Source organism: Ranitomeya imitator, chromosome 3 (genome assembly GCF_032444005.1).
Source record: "Ranitomeya imitator isolate aRanImi1 chromosome 3, aRanImi1.pri, whole genome shotgun sequence".
NCBI classification, from domain to species: domain Eukaryota; kingdom Metazoa; phylum Chordata; class Amphibia; order Anura; family Dendrobatidae; genus Ranitomeya; species Ranitomeya imitator.
Genome location: NC_091284.1, coordinates 330930884 through 330948538, shown reverse-complemented (window position 1 = coordinate 330948538; position 17655 = coordinate 330930884).

Below are 17655 nucleotides of genomic sequence, written 5' to 3'. Positions count from 1 at the left end.
CCCTCTTTAAGAATACCCACCGGCTCCAGAACACCCGGAGAGTCAGGCACAAAACTCCTTGACAGGGCATCAGCCTTCACATTCTTAGATCCCGGAAGGTATGAAACCACAAAATCAAAACGGGAGAAAAAGAGCGACCATCGAGCCTGTCTAGGATTCAACCGTTTGGCAGACTCGAGATAAGTTAAATTCTTGTGATCCGTCAAGACCACCACGCGATGTTTAGCTCCTTCAAGCCAATGTCGCCACTCCTCGAATGCCCACTTCATGGCCAACAGCTCTCGATTGCCAACATCATAATTGCGCTCAGCAGGCGAGAATTTTCTAGAAAAGAAGGCACATGGTTTCATCACCGAACCATCAGAACTTCTTTGCGACAAAACAGCCCCTGCTCCAATCTCAGAAGCATCAACCTCGACCTGAAACGGGAGCGAAACTTGTTGTGAGTTCTGTTTTTGGGCTCCCTCTGGTGGTTACTGATGGTACTGGGTGACTTGTCTTTCCTGGGTTTCTGGGTTCCACCTGTTCCATCAGCATATGGGAGTTTCCTATTTAACCTGGCTTTGCTGGCATTTCCTCGCTGGTTATCAATGTATCCAGTGTGTCTTGTTACCTCTGCTCCCTGCTCCTAGAACCTTCTGGTCAAGCTAAGTTTGGATTCTCCTGTTTTGGTGTTTTGCTTTATTTGGTTTTTAGTCCAGCCTGCAGATATGTGATTCTTGCTGCTGGTTGCTCTAGTGGGCTGAAATTGCTCCTCATGTACCATGAGTTGGCACATGAGTTCAAGTAATTTCAGGATGGTTTTTTGAAGGGTTTTTCGCTGACCGCGCAGTTCACTTTTGTATCCTCTGCTATCTAGCTTTAGCGGGCCTCATTTTGCTGAAACTGTTTTCATACTGCGTATGTGCTTTCCTCTCATTTCACCGTCATTATATGTGGGGGGCTGCTATTTCTGTGGGGGATTTCTCTGGAGGCAAGAGAGGTCTGTGTTTCTTCTAATAGGGGAAGTTAGATCTTCGGCTGGAGCGAGACGTCTAGGATCATCGTAGGCACGTTCCCCGGCTACTTTTATTTGTGTGTTAGGTTCAGGGTCGCAGTCAGCTCAGGTTCCATCGCCCTAGAGCTTGTTTGTATCTGTGCTTGTCCTTTAGTGATCCCCTGCCATTGGGATCATGACAGTATAACCGGCCCACAAAGTGTTAATTGTATTGGCTGAAGTAGGAGGATAAGTAGTCTGAGGAAGTTTTTTTTTTTTTTTTTTTTCTTTCTCTTTCCCTCAGAGTTTGCTGCCTAGCCTTATTGCAGCCTGGCTACTTCCTCCTCCTCTTAATCTTTGAATGGCTCTGATCCCAGCTGTTTATCATGGACGTCCAGAGTTTGGCTTCCAGCCTGAATAATCTTGCCACTAAGGTTCAAAATATACAGGATTTTGTTGTACATGCTCCTATGTCTGAACCTAGAATTCCTGTCCCAGAGTTTTTTTCTGGAGATAGATCTCGTTTTCTGAATTTTAGGAACAATTGCAAGTTGTTTCTTTCTTTGAAATCTCGCTCCTCTGGAGACCCTGCTCAGCAAGTCAAGATAATTATATCTTTCCTGCGGGGTGACCCTCAGGATTGGGCATTTGCATTGGCACCAGGGGACCCTGCGTTGCTTAATGCGGATGCGTTTTTTCTGGCATTGGGTTTGCTCTATGAGGAACCTAACCAAGAGATTCAGGCTGAAAAAGCTTTGTTGGCCCTCTCTCAGGGGCAAGATGAAGCAGAAATTTATTGTCAAAAATTTCGGAAGTGGTCGGTACTTACTCAGTGGAATGAGTGCGCTCTGGCTGCAAAGTTTAGAGATGGCCTTTCTGAGGCCATTAAAGATGTTATGGTGGGGTTCCCTGCGCCTGCTGGTCTGAATGAGTCTATGACTATGGCTGTTCAGATTGATCGGCGTTTACGGGAGCGCAAACCTGTGCATCATTTGGCGGTGTCGTCTGAACCGTCACCTGAGATAATGCAATGTGATAGAATTCAGTCCAGAAGTGAACGGCAAAAGTATAGACGGAAAAAAGGGTTGTGCTTTTATTGTGGTGATTCAGCTCATGTTATATCAGCATGCTCTAAACGCACAAAAAAGGTTGATAAGTCTGTTGCCATTAGTACTTTACAGTCTAAGTTCATTCTGTCTGTGACTCTGATTTGTTCATTATCATCCATTTCCGTCGATGCCTATGTGGATTCAGGCGCTGCCCTGAGTCTTATGGATTGGTCATTTGCCAATCGCTGTGGGTTTAGTCTGGAGCCTCTGGAAGTCCCTATTCCTTTGAAGGGAATTGACTCTACACCTTTGGCTATGAATAAACCTCAGTACTGGACACAAGTGACCATGCGTATGACTCCCGTTCATCAGGAGGTGATTCGCTTCCTGGTACTGTATAATTTGCATGATGTTCTAGTACTTGGTCTGCCATGGTTACAAACTCATAATCCAGTCCTTGACTGGAAATCAATGTCTGTGTTAAGCTGGGGTTGTCAGGGGGTTCATGATGATGCACCTCCGATTTCTATCGCTTCATCTACTCCTTCTGAGATTCCTGTGTTTTTGTCTGACTATCGGGATGTTTTTGAGGAGCCTAAGCTCAGTTCGCTTCCTCCTCACAGGGATTGCGATTGTGCTATAAATTTAATTCCAGGCAGTAAATTTCCTAAAGGTCGTTTGTTCAATCTGTCAGTGCCAGAGCATACTGCTATGCGGGATTATGTTAAGGAGTCCTTGGAAAAGGGACATATCCGTCCATCTTTGTCCCCTTTGGGAGCAGGTTTTTTTTTCGTGGCCAAAAAAGATGGTTCCTTGAGGCCTTGTATAGATTATCGTCTTTTGAATAAGATTACCGTAAAATATCAGTATCCTTTGCCATTGTTGACTGATTTGTTTGCTCGCATTAAGGGGGCTAAATGGTTCACTAAGATTGATCTTCGGGGTGCGTATAATTTTATACGAATAAAGCAAGGTGATGAGTGGAAAACCGCATTTAATACGCCTGAGGGCCATTTTGAGTATTTGGTAATGCCTTTTGGACTTTCTAATGCTCCTTCAGTCTTCCAGTCCTTTATGCACGATATTTTCCGTGAATATCTGGATAAATTTATGATTGTGTATTTGGATGATATTTTGGTTTTTTCTGATGACTGGGAGTCTCATGTTCAGCAGGTCAGGAAGGTGTTTCAGGTCCTGCGGGCCAATTCCTTGTTTGTAAAAGGCTCAAAGTGTCTCTTTGGAGTCCAGAAGATTTCTTTCTTGGGGTATATTTTTTCCCCTTCTACTATTGAGATGGATCCCGTCAAGGTTCAGGCTATTTGTGACTGGACGCAGCCTACATCTCTTAAGAGTCTACAGAAGTTCTTGGGCTTTGCTAATTTCTATCGTCGTTTTATAACTAATTTTTCTAGTGTTGTTAAGCCTTTGACGGATTTGACTAAGAAGGGTGCTGATGTTGCTAATTGGTCTCCTGCGGCTGTGGAGGCCTTTCAGGAACTTAAGCGCCGGTTTTCTTCTGCTCCTGTGTTGCGTCAGCCAGATGTTTCGCTCCCTTTTCAGGTTGAGGTTGATGCTTCCGAGATTGGAGCGGGGGCGGTTTTGTCACAGAGAAGCTCCGATGGCTCAGTGATGAAGCCATGCGCGTTTTTTTCTAGAAAGTTTTCGCCGGCTGAGCGGAATTATGATGTTGGTAATCGGGAACTTTTGGCCATGAAGTGGGCATTTGAGGAGTGGCGTCATTGGCTAGAGGGTGCTAGACATCGTGTGGTGGTCTTGACTGATCACAAAAATTTGATTTACCTTGAGTCTGCCAGGCGTCTGAATCCTAGACAGGCTCGTTGGTCACTGTTTTTCTCTCGTTTCAATTTTGTGGTTTCATACCTGCCAGGTTCAAAGAATGTGAAGGCGGATGCTCTTTCTAGGAGTTTTGTGCCTGACTCCCTTGGAAATTCTGAGCCCTCTGGTATCCTTAGGGATGGGGTGATTTTGTCTGCTGTCTCCCCAGACTTGCGACGTGCTTTGCAGGAGTTTCAGGCGGCTAAACCTGATCGTTGTCCGCCTGAGAGACTGTTTGTTCCGGATAATTGGACCAGTAGAGTCATCTCCGAGGTCCATTCTTCTGCGTTGGCAGGTCATCCTGGAATATTTGGTACTAGAGACTTGGTGGCCAGGTCTTTTTGGTGGCCTTCCTTGTCGAGGGATGTGCGTTCTTTTGTGCAGTCTTGTGAGGTTTGTGCTCGGGCTAAGCCTTGCTGTTCTCGGGCCAGTGGATTGTTGTCACCTTTGCCTATCCCGAAGAGGCCTTGGACGCACATTTCCATGGACTTTATTTCGGATCTCCCTGTCTCTCAAAAAATGTCCGTCATCTGGGTTGTGTGTGATCGCTTTTCTAAAATGGTTCATCTGGTACCCTTGCCTAAGTTGCCTTCCTCCTCTGAGTTGGTCCCTCTGTTTTTTCAGAATGTGGTTCGTTTGCATGGGATTCCTGAGAACATCGTTTCTGACAGGGGATCCCAGTTTGTGTCTAGATTTTGGCGGACGTTCTGTGCTAAGATGGGCATTGATTTGTCCTTTTTGTCTGCATTCCATCCTCAGACGAATGGCCAGACTGAACGAACTAATCAGACCTTGGAAACTTATTTAAGGTGTTTTGTTTCTGCTGATCAGGATGACTGGGTTACCTTTTTGCCGCTGGCCGAGTTTGCCCTTAATAATCGGGCTAGTTCTGCTACCTTGGTTTCTCCTTTCTTTTGTAATTCGGGGTTTCATCCTCGTTTTTCCTCTGGTCAGGTGGAACCTTCTGATTGTCCTGGAGTGGACATGGTGGTGGATAGGTTGCATCGGATTTGGAGTCATGTGGTGGACAATTTGAAGTTGTCCCAGGAGAAGGCTCAGCAGTTTGCTAATCGCCGTCGCCGCGTGGGTCCTCGACTTCTTGTTGGTGACTTGGTGTGGTTGTCTTCTCGTTTTGTTCCTATGAAGGTCTCTTCTCCTAAGTTCAAGCCTCGGTTCATCGGTCCCTATAGGATCTTGGAAATTCTTAACCCGGTGTCGTTTCGTTTGGATCTCCCGGCATCGTTTGCTATTCATAATGTGTTTCATCGGTCGTTGTTGCGGAAGTATGAGGTACCTGTTGTTCCTTCTCTTGAGCCTCCTGCTCCAGTGCTGGTGGAGGGAGAATTGGAGTATGTTGTGGAGAAGATCTTGGATTCTCGTGTTTCCAGACGGAAACTCCAGTATTTGGTCAAGTGGAAGGGTTATGGTCAGGAGGATAATTCTTGGGTGGTTGCCTCGGATGTTCATGCTGATGATTTGGTTCGTGCTTTTCATAGGGCTCATCCTGGTCGCCCTGGTGGTTCTCGTGAGGGTTCGGTGACCCCTCCTCAAGGGGGGGGTACTGTTGTGAGTTCTGTTTTTGGGCTCCCTCTGGTGGTTACTGATGGTACTGGGTGACTTGTCTTTCCTGGGTTTCTGGGTTCCACCTGTTCCATCAGCATATGGGAGTTTCCTATTTAACCTGGCTTTGCTGGCATTTCCTCGCCGGTTATCAATGTATCCAGTGTGTCTTGTTACCTCTGCTCCCTGCTCCTAGAACCTTCTGGTCAAGCTAAGTTTGGATTTTCCTGTTTTGGTGTTTTGCTTTATTTGGTTTTTAGTCCAGCCTGCAGATATGTGATTCTTGCTGCTGGTTGCTCTAGTGGGCTGAAATTGCTCCTCATGTACCATGAGTTGGCACATGAGTTCAAGTAATTTCAGGATGGTTTTTTGAAGGGTTTTTCGCTGACCGCGCAGTTCACTTTTGTATCCTCTGCTATCTAGCTTTAGCGGGCCTCATTTTGCTGAAACTGTTTTCATACTGCGTATGTGCTTTCCTCTCATTTCACCGTCATTATATGTGGGGGGCTGCTATTTCTGTGGGGGATTTCTCTGGAGGCAAGAGAGGTCTGTGTTTCTTCTAATAGGGGAAGTTAGATCTTCGGCTGGAGCGAGACGTCTAGGATCATCGTAGGCACGTTCCCCGGCTACTTTTATTTGTGTGTTAGGTTCAGGGTCGCGGTCAGCTCAGGTTCCATCGCCCTAGAGCTTGTTTGTATCTGTGCTTGTCCTTTAGTGATCCCCTGCCATTGGGATCATGACAGAAACTTCTGGCTGGCACAACACAGGGGCAGAAGAAAAACGACGCTTCAACTCCTGAAAAGCCTCTACAGCCGCAGAGGACCAATTGACCACATCAGCACCTTTCTTGGTCAAATCAGTCAACGGTTTAGCAATACTAGAAAAATTAGCGATGACGCGACGGTAAAAATTAGCAAAGCCCAGGAACTTCTGCAGGCTCTTCACAGATGTAGGCTGAGTCCAATCATAAATGGCCTGAACTTTAATAGGGTCCATCTCGATAGTAGAAGGGGAAAAAATGAAACCCAAAAATGAAACCTTCTGAACTCCAAAGAGACACTTTGACCCCTTCACAAACAAGGAATTCGACCGAAGGACCTGGAACACCATTCTGACCTGCTTCACATGAGACTCCCAATCATCCGAAAAGACCAAAATGTCATCCAAATATACAATCATGAATCTATCCAGGTACTCTCGGAAGATGTCATGCATAAAGGACTGAAACACAGATGGAGCATTAGAAAGCCCGAATGGCATAACGAGGTACTCAAAATGGCCCTCGGGCGTATTAAATGCTGTTTTCCATTCATCGCCCTGTTTAATTCGCACAAGATTATACGCCCCTCGAAGATCTATCTTGGTGAACCAACTAGCCCCCTTAATCCGAGCAAACAAATCAGACAGCAGCGGCAAAGGATACTGAAATTTGACTGTGATCTTATTAAGAAGGCGGTAATCAATACAAGGTCTCAAAGAGCCATTCTTCTTGGCCACAAAAAAGAACCCTGCTCCCAATGGTGACGACGACGGGCGAATATGACCCTTCTCCAAGGATTCCTTTATATAACTCCGCATAGCGGCGTGCTCTGGCACAGATAAATTTAACAGTCGGCCCTTAGGAAACTTACTACCAGGAATCAAATTAATAGCACAATCGCAATCCCTATGAGGAGGTAGGGCACCGGATTTGGGCTCTTCAAATACATCCCGGTAATCTGATAAAAACTCAGGGACTTCAGAAGGAGTGGAAGGCGAAATTGACAACAATGGAACATCACCATGTACCCCCTGACAACCCCAGCCGGACACAGACATAGATTTCCATTCCAACACTGGATTATGGACCTGTAGCCATGGCAACCCCAAAACGACCACATCATGCAGATTATGCAACACCAAAAAGCGAATATCCTCCTGATGTGCAGGAGCCATGCACATGGTCAATTGAGTCCAGTACTGAGGCTTATTCTTGGCCAAAGGCGTAGCATCAATTCCTCTCAATGGAATAGGATACTGCAAGGGCTCCAAGAAAAAACCACAGCGCCTGGCAAACTCCAAGTCCATCAAATTCAGGGCAGCGTCTGAATCCACAAATGCCATAACAGAATAGGACAACAGAGAGCAAATCAGAGTAACGGACAAAAGAAATTTAGACTGTACCGTACCAATGGTGGCAGACCTAGCGAACCGCTTAGTGCGCTTAGGACAATCGGAGATGGCATGAGTGGATTCACCACAGTAAAAACACAGCCCATTCCGACGTCTGTGTTCTTGCCGTTCAGCTCTGGTCAAAGTCCTATCACACTGCATAGGCTCAGGCCTATGCTCAGAGAATACCGCCAAATGGTGCAAGCGCCGATCGATCTGAATGGCCAAGGACATAGACTCATTCAGACCAGCAGGCGTGGGAAATCCCACCATGACATCCTTAAGGGCTTCAGAAAGACCCTTTCTGAAAATTGCCGCCAGGGCACAGTCATTCCACTGAGTAAGCACAGACCACTTTCTAAACTTCTGACAGTACACCTCCGCTTCATCCTGACCCTGACACAAAGCCAGCAAGATTTTCTCTGCCTGATCCACTGAATTTGGTTCATCATAAAGCAATCCAAGCGCCAGAAAAAACGCATCTACATCACGCAATGCAGGATCTCCTGGCGCAAGGGAAAATGCCCAGTCTTGAGGGTCACCACACAACAAAGAAATAATGATTTTTACTTGTTGGACGGGGTCACCAGAGGAGCGGGGTTTCAAAGCTAGAAACAGTTTACAATTATTTTTGAAATTCAAGAACTTAGATCTATCCCCAGAAAATAAATCAGGAATAGGAATTCTAGGCTCTAACATCGGATTCTGAACCACAAAATCTTTAATGTTTTGTACCCTTGCAGTGAGATGATCCACACAAGAGGACAGACCTTGAATGTCCATATCTACACCTGTGTCCTGAACCACCCAAAGGTCTAGGGGAAAAGAAAGACAAAACACAGTGCAAAGAAAAAAAGATGGTCTCAGAACTTCTCTTATCCCTCTATTGAGATGCATTAATACTTTGGGCCAGCTATACTGTTATGACCTGGTGGTTAGGAGCACCCGGCACGACCTGATAGTTAAACTGACACAAGACAAGCTCTGGGATGTGGGAGCTCTGCTGACCGCAACCCCTAATCCTATCACACACACTAGAAATAGCCGTGGAGCGTTCCTGACTCTCCCTAGACGCCTCTTCACAACCTAAGAGCTAGCTAGCCCTAGAGAAAGAAAATAAAGCCTACCTTGCCTCAGAGAAATTCCCCAAAGTTAAAGGAAGCCCCCCACATATATTGACTGTGAGTTAAGATGAAGTCACAAACATAGAAATGAAACAGATTTCAGCAAAGGGAGGCCAGACTTACTAAACAGACTGAGGATAGGAAAGGTATCTTTGCGGTCAGCACAAAAACTACAAAAGACCACGCAGAGTGTGCAAAAAGTCCTCCGCACCGACTAACGGTGCGGAGATGCCACTCTGCATCCCAGAGCTTCCAGCTAGCAAGACAAAATCATGATATCCAGCTGGACAAGGAAACAATGAACAAATAATAACTAGCAGGAACTTAGCATCTGCTGGAATAGACAGGTCACCAGAAAGATCCAAGAGCGAACTGAACCAATGCAGGAACATTGACAGCTGGCATGGAGTAACGATCTGAGTGGAGTTAAATAGAGCAGCCAACCACAGGATAAACCACGTCACCTGTGTAAGGAACCTCAGAAGCAGCAGCTCCACTCACAGCCACCAGAGGGAGTCCATAGACAGAACTCGCCGAAGTACCATTCACGACCACAGGAGGGAGCTCGACAACAGAATTCACAACATATACCATACACAGAGAAGGATAAGGAATTACCACGCATACAAACTAAGCAACAGTTATTAATAACTGAATCCAACAAGAAAAAAGATAAAAGAAAGTGCACTTACCGGTCCTTCTGAATTATTCAGCCTTTATTCAGAACATATACAGGTGACCTACGGGAGAACGTGGAAAAACGTTTTTCCACGTTCTCCCGTAAGTCACCTGTATATGTTCTGAATAAAGGCTGAATAATTCAGAAGGACCGGTGAGTGCACTTTCTTTTATCTTTTTTCTTGTTGGATTCATGCATTTCACTGTTTCCAAGTGCACCCGGTTGTCCTCTCGGCATCTATAGACCCAGCAGCGGCACATAGCAGTGGCCGTTTTGGTTTTTAGTGGCTATAAATGGGAGCAGTGCCGTGTCTTTTCTCCTGTATTTAGAGTCATTAATAACTCTCCTTCTCATATGTGCTCCTCTCCCACCATTAGCCATGCAGCAAATGCTAGCTCTGACAAGGATTAGTAACAGTTAAGTAAAAAGGGCAGCACACTGCAGCGCCAAAACATGCAAACTTGAAAACACGAAATTTGAACTGCATTACTGCACTAGAAATATGAAAAATGAGAGCTTTTAGCGCATAAAAATGGCCATATTTATGTGTACCTCGTAGCCACTTTACGGCATCTCTCTTATACGAGGTCCTACGCTTGACCTACCTCTAGAGGTAGGTCAAGCGTAGGACCTCGTATAAGAGAGATGCCGTAAAGTGGCTACGAGGTACACATAAATATGGCCATTTTTATGCGCTAAAAGCTCTCATTTTTCATATTTCTAGTGCAGTAATGCAGTTCAAATTTCGTGTTTTCAAGTTTGCATGTTTTGGCGCTGCAGTGTGCTGCCCTTTTTACTTAACTATATACGAGTTGGCGACTCTGGGTTCAGCACCTGTTCACACTCAGTCTATGTTTGGATGTGCAGGTCAGGTTTTTGAAAGGATTAGTAACAGAGCCCAGATAATAAAGGGGAAGGGAGTGGCTAACCAAGCACAGCTGTGAACACAATGTTTCCCAATATGGCCGATTAACCTCTGTTCTGCCTGAAGAAAAACATTTAAAATGAAGGAGATGTGCTTCTTCTCAGCGCTGGAGTAGGAGCAATCAGACGCTGCCGTTTTCTGGCTCCACACTGTCACGGTAACCCCGTGACAGTACCTCTTTTACGAGGGACCTCCAGATCCTTAGGACCAGGACTATCGGGGTGTGCCTCGTGAAAAACCAGGACCAGTCTGGCCGCATGAACTTCAGATGTTGGTACCCACATCCTCTCCTCATGATCGTACCCCCTCCAATCTGGTACCAGATACTGAAGCGACCAACGAACAACACGAGAATCCAAGATCTTCGCAATCTGAGACTCCAAGTTTCCATTGACAATGACAGGAGATGGTGGTAGAGGTGATGTACTGAAGATGCAACTTATTTTTTGAGGAGAGATCGATGGAATACATTGTGGATCCTAAAGGTAGGCGGTAAAACAAGTCAAAATGCTACCGGATTGATGATGGCTACGATCTTATAAGGACTGATAAACCTGGGACCCAGTTTCCAAGCCGGAACCTTCAGCTTAATGTTGCTAGATGACAGCCACATCAAGTCTGCAACACACAGATCTGGACCCACCAAACGTGTCATATCAACCACACTCTTATATTTGGATCTCATCTTCCTCAAATTATTTTTAACACCTGTCATATGGTAGTAATAGAAGATGAAAATCGTTCTTCCGGTAAACCAAAAGGGTGATTACTTTCAAATGAACTAAACTGAGGATGGAACCCATATACCCTGAAAAACGGGGACTTACTGGTCTATTACCGCGAATTCGGCTAACGGTAAATAGGTAACCCAGTCCTCCTGATTTTCAAATACAAAACACCTGAGGTATTAGGCTGTGGGTGAAAAGTTGAAGAAAATGATAAATGAATCCCCGGACGGGTGCAAAATACCCTCGAAAACTTGGAGACAAACTGCACTCCCCGATCAGAAACAATATCTGTCGGGATCCCATGCAATCTAATTATTTCCCAGATGAAAACTTGTGCCAAGGATTTGGTGTTTGGTTAAGCTGGTAAAGCGATAAAATGAGACATTTTGCTGAATCTTCCATCACCAGTATTACAGTATTCCCTTTCGACACAGCAAGATCCGTGATAAATCTTCCATCACCAGTATTACAGTATTCCCTTTCGACACAGGAAGATCCGTGATAAAAATCGACCAACAAGTGAGCCTAAGGTCTGCTGGGAATCTCGAGCAGTTGGAGAGCTCCCGACAGGCATGTATGAGTGGTGTTGGAACACAGACACTGCAGGTGGCTACATACTCCCTGACATCCTGATGAGCACCTGGCCACCAAAAACGCTGAGTAAGCAGATCAGCGGTGGCTTTATTACCATGGTGTCCTGCCAACACTGAATCGTGATGTTCGCTAAGGACGCTAAGACAGAAATTAACAGGAACAAACAGTTTACCAAGTGGACAGGCAGCAGGGGCATCCCCCTGAACGTCAACAACCTATTTTTCCAGATTGGCACCATAATCACCCCTTTTTTGAAGAATAGGTACCATTTCACACTTATCTCCTCCCCCAGGACAGGAAAGCAACGGGTTAAGGCATCTGCCTTAATGCTTTTGTTCCCCAACCTATAAGTGACAAAAAAAGTTAAAGCTGGTAAAGAACAATGCGCATTTTGCCTGTCGAGGTGTTAGACATTTCGCCAATTCCAAATATACCAGATTCTTATGATCCGTGATTATCATCACTGGGTGAACCGCCACTCCTCAAAAGCCCATTTGATATCTAAGAGTTCCCTGTTACCAATGTCATAATTTTTCTCAGCAGGTGACAGTTTTTTAGAAAACTAAGCACATGGTTACCATTTACCAGGAGACGCACGCTGCGACAATACAGCCCCCACTCCCACCTCAGACGCATCGACCTCAACGATAAAAGGCTGAAAGACATCATGCTGAATAAGAATCGGCAGAGAAGAACAACACCTCTTCAATGTATCAAATGCCTCCCTGGCAGGACTGGACTACTTGGAGAATTCTGTCCGCTTTCTGGTCATATCCGTAAGAGGTTTGGCTACTACCGAAAAGTTTTTTATGAACTTATGGCAGTATTTGGCAAAACCTAAAAATCTTTGTAACGCCTTCAAATCCTCAGGACGATCCCAATCCAACGCTGCCCTAACTTTTGCTGGATCCTTGCGAAAACCAGTGGAAGACAACACATATCCTAGGAAAGGGATCTCCTCAACCGAGAACATACAATTCTCAGGTTTAACATATAATTTATTGTCTCAGAGTATATGCAAGACCTGCCTGCCATGTACCTGGTGTGACTCAAGGTCAGGTGAATAAATTAGTATGTCATCCAGATAGATAACAACGAATCTGCCTACAATGTGACTAAAGCTGTCATTTATAAAGTGTTGAAAGACGGCGGGCATATTCGTCTACCCAAAAGGCATCACCAGATTCTTATAGTATCACTCAGCCGTATTGATCGCAGTTTTCACCTCATTCCCCTCTTTAATGCTGATAAGATTATATGCCCCCTGAGGGCCATCTTAGAACCATATTGCCCCTACAATTTGATTAAAGAGGTCTGGAATGAGAGGGAGCGGATACTGATCACGGACAGTGATCATATTGAGTGCCCGTAAAACCAGGCAAAGGCATAACCCCCATATTTTTTCTTTACAAAAACAGACCCCGCGTCAATGGGGTATGAGGATGGGCTGATATGACCCTTCGCCAGGCTTTCCGTGATGTAGTCCTTCATGGCCTGTCTCTCTGGACCAGAGATGTTATAGAGTCTACTATTGAGCAGCTTGGCACCAGGAACAAGATTAATGGCACAATCATAAGGATGATAGGGAGTGAGTTCTTGACTCCCCTGCTCAGAGAACACGTCCCCAAAATCCAACAGGTAACTAGCTCAGACTGGGTATTCACCCTAGCCAACCGGGCACCCAAACAGTGTCCTTGACAATACCCACTCCATTTTACTACTTCCTGAGTCTGACAATCTACTACAAGATTGTGCAGAGCAAGCCAAGGAAGTCCCAGTACCACAGGTGAGGGCAGACCCTCTAGCACATAACAGTTTAACGCCTCAGAGTGCATGGCCGCCACCTGAAGCCGCAAGTCTCGGATCACTTGAGTAAAGTGCCACTGTCTCAAGGGCGCGGAGTCAATGGTGATTATGTGTAGGGGTCTGGACAGAGTATGTGGGATGAGGCCTTGGACCTGGACGAACCTAGCATCAATCAAATGAAACCCTGTCCCATTGTCCAGAAATGCAGACGCGTCCACTTTCCACCCACATGGATTACAGCGGGTAGAAAAACTGTCCTATCCACAAAGGTGATGAGTACACCCGGGTTGCAAACCTCCCTGCATCCCGGGCCATCTAGTTTTCCGGCGGTTGTTTACTAAGTTGTTGGGAAAGACACATGCCCACGAAATGGCCCTTTTAACCACAAAAGAAACATACTCCCCATTATGCCAGACCACAGACAATTTACCAGGATGTGATGTCACACTCAACTTCATGGGTTCCTCAGTAGGCTCAGTGCTGACCTCCCTTGGCCCCAAACCTCCTGCACACAGAGGTGACTCCCTATGTCTCTGGAAAAGACGCAAGACCCAGATCGCAAGAGACATGGCTGCCTCAAGGGTGTCAGTAGTCTCATACAGAGCTAAGGCATCCTTCACCCTTACAGTAAGCCCCTCACAGAACGGACTACGGAGTGCGGGGTCATTCCACTTAGTGTCCGTGGCCCACCTCCGGAAGTCAGAGCAATATTCCTCCGCAGGTCAGTCTCCTTGCTGAAGTTGGCGCAGTGTGTATTTGGCAAAGGAGATGTGAACGGGAGTCATCATAAATAAGGCCCAGTGCCCGAAAAAATCCCTCCACCATCTGAAGCGACTGAGAATCAGAAAGGAGAGAAAACGCCCATGCTTGTACAGTATAGTTTATAGGCTTCTCTGAAAACAACAAACTTGTCACGCTCCCCAGAGAACCTGTCAGGCAACGCGACCTTGGGCTACACTATGGTTGCCTCAGAGATGAGATTCCCACACCAGATGTATTAGGGTGCTGCAAAACCATTGTGCGTAAATCTGCCACCTCCTGACTGAAATGCTGCTATTTCCCCGAGTAGTGACTAGATCCTTTGGATTGCAACTCTCGCAAAGGCAATTTGCGCAGGCGACCAGCCCACCCCACATCGTCCCGAATGCCTGCCAATTTGTCCTCGGGCAACCTAAACTCCCACCAAACAGTATCGATGATGATACCTAAAAAACATAAACACGTGCTCGGGCCCTCCATCTTACCAGGAGCCAGCGGAACGCTGAAACGAAAATCCACCCATTCAATTGCACTCAAAATCCTGGAACAACAGTCAGACCCAGCCGGGCCGACACAAAAAAAATCATCTAAATAATGCAGAACCGAATCACAACCAGAAACATCCCGCACCGCCCATTCCATAAAGGAACTAAATGCCTCAAACAGGGCACAAGATAGCGAACAGCCCATGGGCAAACATCTATCGACAAAGAATCGATCATCCCAAAAGCAACCAAGAAGTCTAACGCTAGACGGATGAACCGGCAACAAACGGAAAGCAGATTCTATGTCCGTCTTGGCAAGAAGGGCACCTTTCCCGAATTTCTGCACCCAAACCACCGCCTCATCAAAAGATGCGTACACCACCGAACAAAGCTCAGGATCAATTCCATCATTTACCAACCGACCCTTGGGATACGACAAGTGCTGAATCAGGCAAAATTTTCCTGCCTCCTTCTTAGGGACTACCCCAAAGGGTAAACGACTAAATCCTCAAAAGAAGCACGTTCAAAGGGACCCGCCATGCGCCCCAGCGCAACTTCCTTGCGCAATTTCTCAGAAACCACTTCAGCGTGCAACAAAGCTGATCGCAAATTTTTTCTAACACAGGGAACCGCAAAAGAAGGAGCCGGAATAACAAAATCTTCCTTAAAACCTGGCAAGAACAAGAAGGCCTTTTCCTTATCCGGGTATCTATTTAGATAAGGGACCATCCTTTCCACCTTCAACGGTGTCTCCCCCATGGGAATTACCTGAACCAGACTTTGCCTTGCCCTTTTTAAAACATTTTGCGGCTCTGTGGGAGGAACCGCTTCAGTGGGAACACAAATGTTTAAACTTACAATTGACTCCAAATTTGCACTGTCCTTCATTAAATTGCCAGCACACGCCCAACTTCTGTCCACCTGCCTGTCCCGCGGTACCTTAGGTACCTGAAGCACCGGGCTGTGAACCATGGCCGGAACCACCGCCCCCGCCCGTGAAAGGGATGGCTGAACTTGAACTGCGCCATTACCCGTAACCAGAGACCAATATTTTTCTGGTCACATCTTATGGTCAGCCGAACAGCTTTTCTCTGTCTAAACTGCTCATCGTACCTGAGCCACGCCTGACCGCCATACACCCTGTGAGCCTTGCTGATGGAATCCATGTAACAAAATAACCCCGAACAATTCTCGGGCGCCTTCTCGCCAATGACACTGGCCAGGATGGCAAAAGCCTGAAGCCAATTATCAAAAGTCTGGGGAATCAAACGCCACTGCCGTTTTTCCTCCTCCTTTTTGCTATTCTCTTTCTTCCCCTTGCCAAGATTAAATTCTTCTAGCGGAAGCAGGGAAAAAAAATTCCACATATCCATCTTTACTTATCTTTTCCCTAACCTCTTTCTTAAGATGCGCCCCCAGCGGGCCCTCAAAACACACATATACCTCCCCGTGCGCCCTATCATCCAAGTGGATCCTGTATTCCTCTTTTTCCGTCTGCACAGAAACGGAAACCGCTTCCGCGACCGCAGCTTGTGCCGCCACAGCACTAACCAGTCCCAGCTGCAAGCCCGACCAAGCTCCCAAATGTCCCTGTGGACCCATACCGTGATCCAAACTCACCAGCAAGTTCTGCACGTTAGCCAAAATCTCCTTGACCCCTGCAGCTTCTCTGCAACCTGCAATCCCCACCCCAGCTACCCCGCTAAGCGCCCTCTGAGAACCACTAACTGCAAGCGACCACGCATCTGAAGGACAAAAACGTGACACAGACTCATACTCACCAGGCTGCAAGGGATCTGTGGTCCCTCCAGCCAGAGTGCTGGCATCCAGACGTCCACGAACTGCACAATCTGCCACCGACCCGTCTTCTGTTTGTCCCTGGTCCTGCCCATCCGACCTGCTGCTCTGGAACATCACCGACAAAGGATGTACCGGATCCGGACTCCAGGTACCAGGGGATGATGTGTTCTAGGCTGGTGAGCAGGCAGTGCGCCGATCGATGCCAGCCACGCTCCCGGCCGCAGCAGAAGGCCGTCCAGACCCTCCGCCACTGCTGAAGAGGCCGGCCCGGTGCAGTCCAGCCTCAGGCCGCCTGACCCTCCGATCTTCCGGACCCAGCTGAACGTGCCGAGTCAGGTCGCGCGGCGGGCACATCACCGCCACGGCCTCCCGATGCTCCTGGCCCCAGATGCTGCCCGGCGCGTCTTGGCTCTGCCCCCACCGCACCACGAGGTGAGGGCCTTGCAACCGCCGCTGTGCCCCGCCTGGCCATCGGATTCCTCCCAGGCTGGGGCCTGCTCGCCGCTGCCCTTACCGGCGCCCGGCATGGAGGGTCCCGGGAGGGGCTCCTGTGCCTGCGGGGGGCATGTGGCCCGGAATCCGGCGACAGCCGCTTGGGGGCCGCGACCGCCGAGCTCGTCGCTCCAGAGGGGGGACCGCTGGCAAGGACCCACCAGCGCCGCCGTCCACCAGGTGAGCCACCTACGCTTCCAGCCAGCCAGGAGGGCGCGAAGCTGCAGCCGCCCTCAGGCTCTCCAGGACGGCGTCCACGCTGGCCATGATGCTTCTGAGAAGGTGAGCAGGAACTGACCGGCCCCCGCCCCCTGACCCTTACATTACCCCCCACCACTAACCCCCCCATGTAGTTAGACTAAAATCGCCCACCCCCTCCTATCCTAACCCATGCCATGATGGCCTTCACTTAGGCCGTGGGGGGAGGGGGGCGGCTCGCTCCGGCCTGTCCTTTCCCAGCTGGGCTGAGCTTCGGTGAGATCCGGTGAAATGATAGTAGTATTCACATCAGCCGCCGCCTGCTGTCTCTTTTATTACTTAAATATAACTCTCATCATTCTCTCCTGTTTGCACCGATCGCCAGCAGAGCAGGGGAGAATGATGAGAGCCTTGTTTTCAGCGGTACCATGTTTATTTATATCCGTCTTTTTGATCGCATGTTATTCCACTTTTTGTTCGGCGGTATAATGAT